A 13,703-nucleotide genomic window follows, 5' to 3' on the forward strand; every position below is an offset into this window, starting at 1 on the left:
ACCGTCTCTTCCTCTTTGCCCGCCCTCGCCCCGCCCGACCTACCTAACCTCTACGCCGCGTCGCCTCCACGCTCCGCTCCACGCTTCGGCCTTCGGCCTCACCCTTGCCTTGCCTCGCCTCGCCACAACTCAAAAAACTCAATTAATTCTCAATGTCTCTTTCTCTTTAGTGCTTCAGTGAGTTGAGTTTAGTGTTAGTGTCTCGTCGTGTCTCCTCAGTAGTACTCAACTCCAACTTTAAGAAGAACTCTCATCCCATCGGGATCCATCTCGTTAGTCGTTGATGGCGTGGCTTGGCTTTGAGTTCGTTTCGTTGTTGCGGAAATGTGACGCGACGTGCCGCCTGCCGGTTGTCGTTGTTATTTTACCACTGATGCAATGCAGCAGCCCGTTCTTTTCGTTGTGTTTGTGTTTGGTCTTTAGATCTTTATCATATGCTAGGTTTGTTTTATATTCGCCTTGACCCATTTTGGCTGTTTCTGTCTGTCTTGTTTGAATTATTTTGAAGGTATCATTTAGCCCACCTAATTAGTCCTAGGCTATAACAGTTATAGCTAGGCAGTACGTTATATAGGCTTAAAACAGCTTCAATGCAAGCAATGGGCCTATAAGTTACTCAGTCATTGATGCACACCATAGGCCTAACTTAGACATTTGTTTTTACTTTGGTGGTCTCTTTTTACCTAGCATTTGGCCGTTCACATAGGCCTAGCTTAACATAGGTCTCGGGCTCCTACGTTTAAGTAGGCCTAAGGTATCCAGCAACGGAAGGGGTGAACCGTAACTGTTCAAAGGTAAATAAGTAAGTTAATCGTAGCCAAGGCCTGCTGATTTTAGTAGTCTGGTAGGTAACTTTTTAGGATAGGCTACTAATGAAATCCAAGACATAGTTGTCGTAGGTCCTTCCCAAGTTTATTACGCTACAGACTGAGCCACTTATTTCGCAACCATAATAAGTTAGGCTATTGGTAACATTAGAAAAGTTTCATTCTTAACTTAAAGCTATCTTTTTGTGTTTTGAAGTTAATTTTAAGGTGGTAGGCTATGAGAAAGAACAAATTTAGGACTATAAGTAGGCTAAGTAACATAAGTTAACTTAGTTTGAGCACCTGCTGACATTGGGGATGAGCATCGATAGGTCAACCGTTGATGTTCTTTATCTTGTAACACCGTCGGGAAAACATGAATATTTCAGGGCCAAAACAATCTTAGATGTTTTCCGTCCACTCTGTAATCAACAAAAATTAACCAAATTTCAGTGACGTAGCCAGGAAGAAGGGGGTCCGGACCCCCCCCTTCTGGTCTTAAATATATTAAGTAATTTGTTTGTTTAATGAAATCTAAAATTACCGTATAATCGTACTGTCTTGATTTAGGGGTTAATTATTTTCAATGCCAAGAGAGCTGTTTCATTTTTATGCCAAGAGAGAAAGGACCGTTTTATTTTCCGGACCCCCCTTTTACCTGCGGAGTACGGAGGGACCCCCGGTCGGTCGAACCCCCCTATTTTGAAATCCTGGCTACGTCACTCACCAATTTGCATCTACTCTTATATCTTATGTTTAAAAGGCTTGCATTGATTAAACCCTCCCTTGCGTTCGTTAGTTAGTCTATGCTGCTAACTATATGTTCTTGATTGGCAGTTTTAACTTACTTATATTTTACATTTACAAGATGAAGGTACCGGTATTGATAATTTTATTATACTAGAGAGCAGGAGAGCTGCCACTGAAATTTATTAGTTAGCCTACCGTAAAAATATAAATCGAATTTTAGTTAATTTAGCATTTAGAACAAGCACTTCACCTTACAGATAACTTACTTAATTATCTCAACTCACTCTACACTTGTCCAAGGCTAGTCCAGTTCGGGATATTTTTTTATTCAATGTTTCATCTTTTCAATAGGGCCTAGCCTAGATTAAATAAAATAAATTAAATTTTTTGCTGAGACCAACATTTTAACTTTTAAAAATTTCAACCAAACTAAGTAAGGCTAGGTTACAATTCAGTTAACAAAATAGGAAACATCGATAGACTATTTAAATAAGTTAGGCCTACTTGGTCTAAAACATTGATGCTCAAAGAAAACGTAATAGGTACCAATGTAGGCCTAACAAGAATATTGGTAACCTACCATCGATGTAAAAAGCATCGAACATCGATAGAAAAATCTCAATGTTTGGAAAACATCGAATGAAGCTCATTCCTTGATGACAGTTGAGAGGGAGCCGAGCAGTTAATCCTACCTACCTTTCGTTAGGGAAAATCTAGACGGTCCCACCTCCCCAGGATTAACTTAAAACAGACATTAAGTAAACTCACAGTCAAAAATTTTGAACAAAATTCTGGATTGTTATAACAGAAGTGGGACAGCTGGCAACACCTGAAGCTTAGTCGCATATTTTTTTGTTAGAAACACGGTTTTAATACCTAGGCATATGATGTTTATTTTATGGTAACCTAACCCAAATGTGCTGGACAACTTGGTCGGAGTAAAGCCATATAGGCCTATAGTGAACTAAGCGACATAATTGGTAAATATGAGATAGCACTATAAGTGGATCACATGTGACGGTACGTTCTCTAGGCCTATATTCAGCAAAAGTGAACTAAGTGATATTTGCAATAACACCCCTGTGAAAGGGAAATTTTACTCTGGTTGATAGAAAGACTGCCAACAGCTGGTTCAGACAGAGTGAACCAAGTACCTATCCACATGGAGTCATCACACAGGAAAAAAAGTCTATGATGATGAGATTGACGATGAATTACTTAGTAGGCTATTTCTGATTTGTTTAGCAGTGAATATGCTCTCCTTCTCTGCTGTTTACAGTGAAGTATAAGTTATAATTTCAATTATCATTTATTTTATAACAGTAAAAGATGTACCGTAGTTCATTTGTACGTTCTTTAATGAAGGTAACCTGCTATCAACCAAAGTGAACCAAGTTAGGCCTACTTTAAATTTGTTTTAAGTTTTATTTAGGGTTACAACAATATTGAGATTCATGATTTTTATTTACCTACACTTTCAAAGGCATATTAGGTTCTAATAAGTATAAGTTAAGCATCCAGTGCCCACTAATTGGGGCTGAATTATAAATTGCCAAGTTTCATATTGCATATTCATAGTGCCTTATGAACTCTATACTTTCCAATCAACCAGAGTGAGCAAAGTTAGCTAAAATAAATAAAATGGTTCAACAACAGAAGTCCCTAAGTGTTAAGTGTTCGCGTTGTTAAAATTCTATCTATTACAAAAGTTATTAAAAGAAGGAATTTTATGTTAATGAGCTCTAATACCAATAAAAGTTCACATATTTTAATGTTGTGGCCAAAGGTTTAGATGGCCTAAAGTTAAACAAAATTCTTTTTCTAGAATCCTAACTTTAATCTCGTTTCTCTCAAAACATTGAAAATGTTACTTAGTTCACTACCGGTATGGTTTCACATCGACCACTTATGCGGTTCGAATTCCCAATTTGTTGTGAATTTATCCTTGTAGAAGCCATGAGTTTTTGTTTTAAGATAAGTTAACTTAATACTGTGACCAAGGCCATAACCTATGTAGGCCTTAGGATCTCAATTATTGTAATATCTTTACTAGGCTATCTGATAGGCTAGGCCATCACATTGCAAAATTTTATTTTTGTATGGGGAAATCAAATTTTTTCTCCATTAACCCCTGTTCTTATAGTCGGTTCATGCTGGTTCGTAATATTGCTAAAATAAACGTAGGTTTACAGGTTTGAGACAAATTTAATCAAAATTGGACCATTTTTGCATGAGTTATTACGTTAACAGACAAATTTATATTTATATAGGCTAGTGAATTTGAACGGTTAGTGTTTTTGGCCTTTGATGACCTCAAAACTTTGTTAATGCGTCCCGGGTTCAGGTCTTACCATGAGACCTAAGAAAATAGCTTATTCCCCTATATAGGAAATTCACTTAAAGTTAACTTAGTACTTAAATACAAATTAGGATATGACGAGAAACCTTAAATTCTACTGGAAATTTTGAATTGTTGATTTAGTATTTTCCCTGTTTGCAAGTTCTCTACTTTGGTCGAAACCTTATCTTGAGGGACCAAGATGCTATTCAGCATTGTCTCCACTTTGCCTTTTCCCGTTTAGGCCTACCATACAGGAGGGAATCCTAAATAAAAACAAAACATTCTGAGTACGGTATCAGTAATAGCCCTACTCTGAATGGTCAGGTGATTAACATCAGTGGGAACATGGGCCACCTTAAACAAATTAGAACTTTAAATATTTCTTTGTATGAACCGAAAACCAATGAAGAGGCATACAATCCAGTAAAAAGTGTGGTCAAATTGCTGGTATCCAACTATTTTTTTCTTCATTCATTGGAAATTTGCCAACCTAAATCAAAATAGCTTAAGGCTCTTTAGATGACTAACAATACCTACCTATCACATAACTTGATTTTCTTTTTGTAGATACCGATACGAAGCCTTGTCCTGAGCTTCAGTTGCATGTTTGGTCAACTGTGCAAATAGTGTCTGCCAACAAAACCACAAGGAGCAGACACCTTTTGTGGAGTGGAGGTTTGTATGCCTAACTCCACTCTTGTCAGATTTGTTTAAGCTTAGTGAACATTATCTTTATAAACAGGATTCTACAGCTACACATTGTAGTGTCGTAGTCTTCAGGCAATGGCCAAATTGGCCATGGTAATAGAATTATCATTGAAGAGAAGCTTTTTGTGTTTTTATGTTTTTTTTTTGCTCGTATCTACGCCAGTGGCATTTTTGTAATGAAGTCAAACACTTTTAAGGGAAAGCGGTCCAAACTCATTAAAGTTTTTGTTCTGTTGAACGTGTAAAATATGCAGTTAGTTTACTTGTCCTTCTGAAATATTGTATGGTACGATTCATAATATGATGCTTGACTATATAGTCGCTCATATACATTGAAATTTAAAACTGAATGTGCCATTTATTGTCATTTAAGTACCTAACATTCAGCGCATTATCATGTGCGATTCTCTTTTCTCCCCTTCACCCATGCCTCCCGGATGGTTGTACCATTTTAACAATTTCTTTGTTGATCCATTGGTCAGTCCGTTCATCCATTTAAATAAAAGCCTTTATAAAGAAACTAGGGAGAAGTAACAAGTTCACTTAATGCTATGTCTTAACAACTGGAGGAAAGTCAAGACCAGTCCTAATTCGGGTTGAACCTTACAGAGCAAGACTGTAAGCTAATAAAAAAAAATTAACATCTGCAACCATTATTGTTTAGGGCTATTCAGAAAGAAAGGAATGTTTTAAAATAAAATAAGAAGGTTAATAAAAGAGCAACTAAAATACAACTTTTCTACACAGTCACCAAAGAAATTAGGGATACCTCTGGACGGGTCTTGAAGTTTCTTTGCTGTTGGCAACTGTGAGTTTAGCCTTTTGATGATACACAATTAATTGGAGCTCTTAGTTGTCATCAAAGCGCTGTGCAGCTAGTCTTAATATGGAAAATAGTGGTTCACCCAGAGCAATGTCTAGACTGTAGAGAGTGGTTAAAGGAAAATCCTTCCATTGAAATGATCAAAGCTGATCTTATGTGCAATTTGCCCACCATTGTCATGTAAAAACAAAATGTTGAATGTCAACTTTTGTTTTGGCCATTTTGAAACTGAATGCACAATTTCTGGACAGAAATTTCATTTAGAAAACGTCGTTTTCAAACACTTTAAAACTTGACAATAATTAATATGGCTTAAACGTATATTGCCAACAAAAACTATTACAGATATCACCTAAAAACTAGCTGGATTTTCAACCACAATACACCTTTTAAATGATACAATTGCAACCACAGGCAGCCCAATGACACTTATGCTGTGACGAAGAAGACAAACACATCTGTAGGCCTATAAATTGCACCATTAGCGCACACCAAACGATCCTTAACTTTTTTAAATATTTGTTTTACAATGCAATAGGTAAATTAATCATTAAAGGTAGATTATAAATATAGCTTCACTACAAATAATAAGTTATTGTTAAAGCAAAACTCTTGCACGAGGTATCGTAATTAAAGAATTTTATGAAAACATTCAAAACTGAGGATTAAGAAGATAAATATTTTACTGTATATTATATTTTGTCACTTGATCTCCCACCATTTTGTACGGTATTAAAGGAATAAAAGGAAACTCCTAATAAAAAGATTTAAGTCCAATCTTGATAATCCGACTTTTGCTAATATACCAAGATTGTAAAGGTCATGAGTTTTGTTTTAAATTTTATATAAGGTTTTAATGACGATGGTAAAATAATTTTGTCTGTTGCAGAGAGAGAACAGAGTGTAAAGAGTAGGCCTACACAAACTACAAAATATTATGTTTTGTAGTAACACAAACATAATGCAATATAAGCTGAGTATAGTCCTACAGTAAGGGCCGGCGTGTACTATCCCGACCACGACCACGACTCCGACTGGTCGGATACGACCAGTTTTATAATAGGAATAAATGGAACAGCGCGCACTGGTCGGCTGGTCGGGCCCTGGTCGCACGACCAAAATTTTCCAGTTTGGTCGGGCCCGACCCGCTGGTCGTTGCAGCCAAAAATAGCACACAATGTAATGGGACGACGCGCACTACCCCCGACTTGCCTCCAACCCGACCAGTACACCACTCAACCCCGAGTATTCCTAGACTAATCAAACGGTGAGCACTAGTTTTTTGCGCCGGTCTGTGAAGTGACTCATTTGGTAAAATGTCGCAGGATTTTGACACATTTGAAACCTGTCTTCATATTGACGTAGCTCTTCATAAAATGTTGCAAAATGCCCTTTCAGACCTAACAGTTAACATTGGATATACCCAGTATAGTGTCTTCTTCCGCTTAACGTACTTACAATACAAATGCACCATAACAACTACTTCTTCAACAATCATCTTGACACTGAAGTTTGTAAAACATTCGTTGCCTTGGTCGGGTCGTGCTCTGGTCGCATGGTGAATGACAACCACCGGTCGGGCGTTTGGTCGTGGTCGGGATAGTGCGCGCCCGGCCTAAGACTCCCTCTCATTTGGCCATCTCTGGACCGAAATGGCCGAACTTACTGATGATAGATAAAGAAGACTAATTTTACTGTCGTAAATAGACTTATAAGTGATCTTTACTAAATTATTATACAAAATAATTAATTTAAAAACTTGTAGGTTTCAAAATGGTGTGACAAGAGTTGTATTTTTTTGTAGTTCATAAAAACACAACCAAAACAGATTAGACTTAGGTTAAGTGTGGATTTTAAACTTACCCTCAGAAATGTTGGTGTTGTCTTATAAAAACAAGTACTGTACACTTGATACTGACATTATTTATTTATTTCACACACAAATCACAAAATTTAAAAGAAATCTGTAATTTTTTGCCGCACCTTTTCTTCTGTTGTTTTCTTTCAAGCATAGTCACACCATTTTCTAAAAAGCATGTCAACCGCTGTAGTGTCTATTGTTCGATGTAGGTTGTAGCCAGTTGCAGGGCTGCCATTCCTTCTGCGTGGCTCATTTTAAACCCAATGTCCTCACAGTCGCCACCTTCTTCTTCAACTTGGGTTTCTTGGGGGACGTTGCAAAACTGATTGAGCGATTTCTTCGTCATTCAAAATTTCATCGTCCACCTTTTCAACAGTTACCCACTCCAAAACATCTTCTTCACTGTGAGGCAGTTGCTGTAGATTATTTAGGATATAAGCTTGGTCGTCTGATTCACATTCAAGGCTGTGTACATCAATAACATTGCCTTCACTTGCAACAACTTCTTCAAAATTCGGCCATACCTTTCTCCACGACTTTACTAATGTTGAAGGTTGTACTTCATCATAGGCCTTTGCTACCATGAAAATCAAGTCCTTCATGTTGATTGTTTTTAACATTTGGATAAGATCAGTGTTTTCATCGCTCTCTAGTTTTTACAAAACTTCTGAAAGAAGCTTTTGACAATACTTTTTTTTGAAGCACTCTATTACACCTTAGTCCATTGGCTGTTAGAGGCTTGTTACGTTGGGAGGACAGATAGTACAGTTTTATTCAAGAGTTTTATTTTATTGTAATGCTTGTACATACTGTTCATGGAAACAGTTCCTAATGGCATCTTGGTAAGCTGGAAGCTTACTCACAGGCAATTCCCTTTGGACAGCCAAACAATGGACAATCAAAGTCAATCCGAGTTACTTTCTTTGCAACAGCCATCACGCACAATAAACTGAACATAATTTACAACATCAACTCACAGCAGCTAAACGTCAGTCTAGAATCGTATGCAGACGTAAACTGCTGAGTGACAGGCTGTCTCGCCATCTTCCCCGCTAAGTGCATTGTGGGATTGTGGAGAGTATGAGTGGCGGAGACCGACCTGGATGCCAGGTCATCGCCCGAACACGCAGCCTTCATCCCGCACTTGACATTACTAGCTAGATTGTTCTCTTTATGTTAGGTATGATTGTTATCATGGCTCACTTCCTTGACTTTTGCTTTGACGTAGTCTAATACATGATTGTGGCTTTTAATGTGAAACTAGGGCTACTGTTTCGGTCATGTAGAATGTCAAAGATGTTTTGCAATAGGCCTACAATTGTTGATGAAAATTGTCTCTGAATAGGTGCATATTTTGTTTTATGGGTCTTATATTTCTTTTTTCCCTCACTACAATGAGCTCCGGTGATACAACTCTACTGTGTATTTTTCTCATTGCCTTTACTGTTAGGTAGTTGGAGGCTGACAATGCCTTCACACAGCTAACAAATTAGCAGTCGTGCAGTGACTATGACGTGTAAGGCACATTCAAAGTCGCTTCACAGCATCCCCCAAAACAATGCTATCAAGCCCTATCTGCTTTAGAAATGTCTCCGCAATCCGCCTATTAATGGCCCGAGCCGAGTCATATTGCAATGCTGAGTTTGGGTACAGTTCAACTTCACTGATCCCTCTCTATTGGGACCGGGGGTATGGTCCGAACGCAAAAAAAGTCTTTTTATAAAAGTAGCTCTTTCATTTAGGGATGTTAAACAAACAGGTTCTAAGTAAACATAACCTTAACTATGTTTTAGAATAAATTTTTGAACATAACAAAGCAAGTTAAATACGGCACTGTAAGTTAACGGAGAAAATATTAGGCCTACTGTATTGAAAATGTATACAAGAAAATTTACATACCTGATTATACTAAATTGTAGGCCTTATAAAATTTGTATAACACAAGTAAAATACATACAACCACACACAAAACATTATTGGTCCTAACTTTATTATCTACATACGATGAAAGAAGTCAGTAGGCCTAATGTTCTTTTGCTTGGCAGGGGACAACTGTGATTTAGCTGCCATGTTCCTCCATTTCCGGACCCACTAAATATCCATTGGTGTAGAGTTTGAACTCTGCTTGATGTATTGGAGCACTAATTCTATTTGCATTTTTTGCATCTGAATGTGAAACCCTTAGTGCAGGCTCGGTGTCTCCATCATCTACGTCCTCTTACTTTTCTTCCGTTATTTCTGTAGCAGTTTTGATTATTTGCTCATAAAGTTCTTCTTGCGATGAACAATGCATGTTGACATTTTCAATCCTCTTGTCGACATCATTAGGCTGAACTTCTGTTTGTAGAGTTTAAAGATCCTGTAAGATTGCCGGCGTGTCTGCGGCATGATCTGTTTAGACTTCTTCATACATAATCTCATCTAGATTTTGGACGTTGGTTTCTTCTTTAATGGTTTGTTTGTTCATGTTCGGCCACAGTTTGTGCCATGAGTTCAAGTGTTGAAGGCACATTTCTTGCCATGTTTCAGCAACAGTAGTGTACACTACATCCTTGATGTTTATCATTTGAAAGCCTGAAACAACCTTCTACCTTCTTCCATTTTCTCTAGGGTTGAGCCAATAAACTTACGACGATATTGTCTCTTCAGCCGCTCAATCACTCCATCCATGGGTAGAATTAAGGATGTTACATTTGCAGGGAGAAATACAGCTTGAACCCTCTCACAATTCTTCTTCAATAGTGGATAATTTGTAATTGCATATATTGCAGATTTGTTGCATTTTTGATGAAGTGTTATCTGCTTGCATGGCTCGTGTAGTGATTTTCTGATTAGTGGAGAAAGTTGGCAAAATAGGCTGATGTCTTCCAGGTGTGGGTAGGCTTAAAATGTAGGCTAGACTGGGCTTATCGGAGATAAGTGGGACATTTTTCATTTCAGGTTGTAGGCTGTGGGATGGTTGTTTCTCAGTTCAGTTAGGCAAAGATTTCAATGTTTTTTTAGTTTTTTTTTTAGATTCCTTGTCAGACTGTTGGAGAGCCTTTTGGATGATTGAATGACTTAAACCATTATTTTTGGGTGTTGAGTTGTGATAAGTTTTACCACAGCAAAGAGAGATTGTTAAAGACTATTGCTTTGTTATATGTAAAGGTCCAAAACTGAGTTGGTAAGATTTATTGATTGAGTTTTGGCCAGATTTTTTGATAATACTTACTGATGGGGTGTCACAAATCTCAGTTGATTTTTTGCATCGTAGATTAGCCGCCTCCACTCTTCTCTATTCTCCACCATCCGGATTTCTCCTTCATCCTTTTTGACTTGGTCATACCATCTTAATTTAGGCCTATCCAATGGACGTCTTCCTGTAGGTACGGCCTCACAAACCTCCTTAGTCTTGTGCCATCCTGTGTCCTAGCCAACTAATTCTTTTGGATTTTATAAGCGCTATTATATCAGGCTCTAGGGCACACAGCTCTCTATTTTTCTTAATGTGCCAAACTCCTTCTTCATAAATTGCGCCGAATATTTGACGAAGTACCTTATTTTCATATACCATCAAAACGTTCTTAATTTCTTTTGGAGAGGACCCATGTTTCACTTCCATATAATAACACTGGCTGTATAACGGTATTGTATTTACTTAATTTTGAGAATCTTGATAAAAGTTTGGATGACAAAAGTTTTGTACAGGCCCCAAGGCTCTTATTGGCATTTACTAGTTTACTTTATAACTCCAGATCTTCAGAATTTGAACTATTGATGATAACTCCTAAATATTTAAAGCTATCCTCACAATTAATTGAATAGTTGGCAATGTAGAAATTTACATCTCCATTGTTAGCGTTTCGGCCGAAGTGAACAATTTTAGTTATTTCTTAATTTAGCTCTAATCCTACCTTCTCATATTCTTTAATAATGTTTTCAGCTAATAGGCAAAGGTTTCCAGAGTTTTCTGCTAAAATTACCACATCATCTGCAAATGCCAATATATTTAAGTCTACTCCCAGTTTTATGCCACCTTGAAGGTTTTTTGTCTTTTGTAACGCTTCTATAGCTATATTAAAGAGTGTTGGAGAAATTCCATCTCCTTGTCTTACCCCTGTGTTTATGTGGAAACTTTTTCCAACTTTTTCCTTGAAAACTTTGATTCCAAAACGAGCACGTTTCGTTCGAATGAACTGTATGTATGAGAGCCTTCCTCTGAACTTCATTAGGCTCTCATCAACTGAAATATCCCTGTCTGGGGTGTAGTTATTCATAAACTTATTCTCAATATAGTCGATGACAGGGCGGATTTTCCCCAGCTTGTCACTTGGGTCTGCTTCATTGTTATTAGAAAAATGTAAAAACCTCATAATTGTTTGGTACCTTTTGAAGGACATGACTTCAGCAAATATTTTTGTCTCCAAAATCTTTTTTTTTTTGTCCAATAACTTTGGAGTGATGGTTTATCTACAATGCTCATTATTAGTGACAGCAAAATAAAAGCTTTCATCTCATCTATACCAATTTGAGACCACTTTTCATCAGATTTCAGGGCTTTTCTATTTGGGTCATCGAAACATTGTTGGGCATATTCGTTAGTTTATCTTGTTATCATTTCAAACAAATCCTGTCCCAAAAATGCATAAAAAACATCTAATTCTGTCTGCAGTGAATCTATGTTGGGAATGTTTATTCCTACTTTATGGCCTGAAAATACTATATTGTGAGGTTCATTAGGTCCATCCGCCCAAACAAAAGGACTGTCAAGTGAAAGTCCGATTTCCCCTCTAACAACCTGTTCTATTATTTCATCTATGTCATCATTTTCCCTCCTAATAACTTGGTCAATTACCTCATTTATGTGATCAATAGGCATATCAGTAACAATATCTACATCATTGATAGTTACAGGTGGTGTGTGGAAATCTGGTCCATTTGGTAGGTTTATGCCTTCTTGTTCGGCCTCAATTTGCTCCACCTGACATTAATAAGAGTTTTCATTGGACAAATTTATACTTCCACTAATATCTAAATCAATAGTTTCGTCAATAATATCAATGTCAATAGGTGTAGGTAAAACATCATTACTTACAATCGATTCGTTGTGTGAACTAGTAGGCCTAGCAAACTCTGACACTTGAACTTCACCTTCACTATCTGTTTCATCACCACACAGCTGTTCTAATGTCACTCTATCTAACACTTGATCCTCATCATCCTCATCATTTGATGATAATTCACAGTTATCTATAAATCTATCTATTTCACTTGATCGCAAACACTTACGAGACATCGTTACTCCGACCGGCAAACACAACCTCAAAACTAAACACAAACAGCTGTTGTTGTTTGAGTATTATTTTTGTCTCGCACTCCAGGTTAGCCAACGTATAAAACGAAATACTGGCAAATTTAATAGAGTTTCACGCAGTACCAACCATCGTCCCAGTAAGTGCTCCAATCTAGTGGCAAAACATAAAACTACTAGCAATGACGCGAGACGGAACAGTTCCGTCTAGGAATGCTAGAGCGTCATGGCGGTGCGACGGATATGTTCCGTCCAAGTAGGCCAATGGGTTAACAGTTCCAACAGCATCTTCTCTGCAGCCTCGTAAACTTCGACTATTTTAGGCTTCTTGTTTGATATCTCTTCAATATACCGATAAACACATGTCGCTATCTCATTTGCAACCCTGTTTCCCAGCCTTTCGTGCCAAAGGAAGCAAAAGCTTACGTCATTTCCAACTTCAGTTACCTGTAAATAAAAAAAAGTATCTACATTTTTTTTAAATCGTTAAGAGATTGATCACAAATCTTTAAATCATGCAAACTCTACGTAATAATACAACTAGCATTTTTCTGTTGCAAATTTAGTTCACATTTACAAATACAAAATCTTGAAAAAAGATTACAGTTATTGCAAACAAAACTATAAATATGTTGAAAAAAAGCACGTAACCTAAGTACTAATGATACTTACTGTAAAATTAAAACAGTTGAGTTGTGTCTTGTACAAAAAAGTTGATGTTTGACCGATTGGTACTTGCAAGACTGCTTGCAAGTCATACACAGCTAATCTTATTTCCCCTGTGATTAGCCTTTTCTTTGTTGCCAACCTCCCCTGTTGCATTTGTATAAGATTCACACTGGTCACATTGGTCTTTTTTGGGCAAAAAAAAACCCTAGGCTATGTTGAACTCAGTATTAAATATACGTATCGTAGTTAGCAGCAGCAGAATGCTCGGCTGAATAGTGTCTGTGCATTTCTGCAATCGTCAACCCGCCATCTATAAACTCTCTTGAGGTGTCTCTTCTCACATAATGGCTCTCAATTTGGGGTTTTGAATTGATGTGGTCTCTTCAGAGATCTTTGGATTTCAATGCATACCTCTTGTGGTGCAATTCCAACTCTTTCTTGGCTCTGCGGCA

General features: G+C 37.4%; 1 long non-coding RNA gene across 2 annotated transcripts; it reads left to right on the forward strand.

The window, feature by feature from the left end:
* Positions 1 to 307: 307 nt before the first annotated feature.
* Positions 308 to 6,423, forward strand: LOC128985501 (uncharacterized). 2 transcript variants are annotated; one of them, XR_008490035.1, is made up of 3 exons: positions 308 to 441; positions 4,465 to 4,572; positions 6,318 to 6,423. It is a non-coding gene; the product is annotated as an uncharacterized LOC128985501 (long non-coding RNA). The 2 variants fall into 2 exon arrangements; XR_008490034.1 differs by having other exon boundaries at positions 419 to 794.
* The last annotated feature ends 7,280 nt before the right edge of the window (positions 6,424 to 13,703 follow it).

The sequence above is a fragment of the Macrosteles quadrilineatus genome, unplaced genomic scaffold (genome assembly GCF_028750875.1).
Source record: "Macrosteles quadrilineatus isolate MER2022 unplaced genomic scaffold, UCM_ALF_1.0 Scaffold_2__2_contigs__length_208266976, whole genome shotgun sequence".
NCBI lineage: Eukaryota > Metazoa > Arthropoda > Insecta > Hemiptera > Cicadellidae > Macrosteles > Macrosteles quadrilineatus.